This window comes from Myotis davidii, unplaced genomic scaffold (assembly GCF_000327345.1).
Source record: "Myotis davidii unplaced genomic scaffold, ASM32734v1 scaffold573, whole genome shotgun sequence".
In the NCBI taxonomy this organism is placed as follows: domain Eukaryota; kingdom Metazoa; phylum Chordata; class Mammalia; order Chiroptera; family Vespertilionidae; genus Myotis; species Myotis davidii.
This window is the reverse complement of record NW_006285997.1, coordinates 4,484,410-4,486,033: the sequence shown is the minus strand read 5'-3', so window position 1 is coordinate 4,486,033 and position 1,624 is coordinate 4,484,410.

Here is a 1,624-nt window from a genome sequence, read left to right as displayed (position 1 = left end):
TATATATATAATTTTAGTTCTTTGGCCTCTAAAAAGGCAAACATTATAACAACCCTATTGTTCAATGTATATAGAAATAGTACATTTTTCTTCATCTATTGCTTTTGCCTAGAATGAAACAATAGATTCTAGAGGGAAAAGTAAAAGAAGAAAATCATATATGGAAAGAAGAGCAGGAGATATTAAATTGCACTGAAACTAATACATTATTTCTAAGGAAAATCTTGGCCCTGACCTGCCACCAAGAGGAGGTTGAAAGGCTTTCGATTCAGAGCGTTTATTTCAGGTTCTTTAAGATTATGCACCCTGCCCCCAGACCTAATGATTATTAAATCTTATGGTTCTCCAACTGTTGGGCAACATAAAGTAGTTATGGTTCAAAAATACTGCCAGAGACGACAATTCCAAGCCTACAACAGTTCCATGTACTCAGCTGGGTGGGAAACTGTACGTATTGTCTAAATAACATATTATCCACACACACATGTCTAATAGAGCTTCCCAACTGGTATGCCACCTGTGGAGGTTAACAGTATGGGAGAAGGAGAGATCCCCCTCCAAGATGTGTACAAAACTCATCTATTGTGCATGTCCTGACAGGAGAAGTCTTCTGTTGAGATATAAATATCTAGTAGATAGAATGGAGATGGAGATTTGGGAGTGAGCACTATGTCAGTTGTATCTGAAGCGCCGAGAATGGGTGAAAATGTGAAGGTGGCATAAAAGGAAAGTAACCTTAGGACTATAATCTGGAAAATATGAACATAGAGAAGTTTGGGAAGAGAAGCCAGTAAAATACTTTAAGAAGGTCAAGCAGTTAGTTTGCCTGGCTGGTGTGGCTCAGTGGTTGAGCGTCAGCCCAGGAACCAGGAGATCAAGGTTAGATTTCCTGTGGGGGCACATGCCTGGATTTCAGACTCCATCCCCAGGAGGGCGGGCAGGAAGCAGCCAATCCACGATTCTTTCTCATCCTTGATGTTTCTATCTCTGTCTCCCTCTCCCTTCCTCTTTGAAATCAATAAAAATATATTTTGCAAACAAAAAACACAGCCCTTACCTGGTTTGCTCAGTGGATAGAGCGCTGGCCTGCAGACTGAAGGGTCCCAGGTTCTATTCAGGTCAAGGGCACATGCGGGGGCTGTGAGCTCATCCCCAGTAGGGGGCCTACAGGAGGCAGCCATCAATGATTCGCTCTCAGCATTGCTGTTGCTCTCTCTGCCTCTCCCTTCCTCTTTGAAATAAATGTAAAAAATAGAAAAAACAACAACAAAGCACTAATGGAGGGGGGAGGTAAGAACTGCGGGGGGCGGGGGGTCCCACGCAGGCCCGCGGCGCTTTAGCCGGGCCCGCAGAGCGACTGGACGAGGGGGCGGGGCGTCCTTGCCCAGGGCGCATGCGCGGGGAAGGTCTGCGCCTGCGCAACACGCGTAGCACGTGCCGCCTGGGGCGCATATAAGCGCAGGCGAGGGCGGCACAAGCACCACAGACGTTCCTGGTTGCAGAAGTGAGGCCGGGGGGAGGTTGGCGTCGCAGACTTCGGAATAGACAGGTCAGTGTGCCGAGGGCAGGCAGGGGCCCTGCGGAGGGTGTGCGGTGGGCAGGGCAACACTGGCTGAGGGCAGGT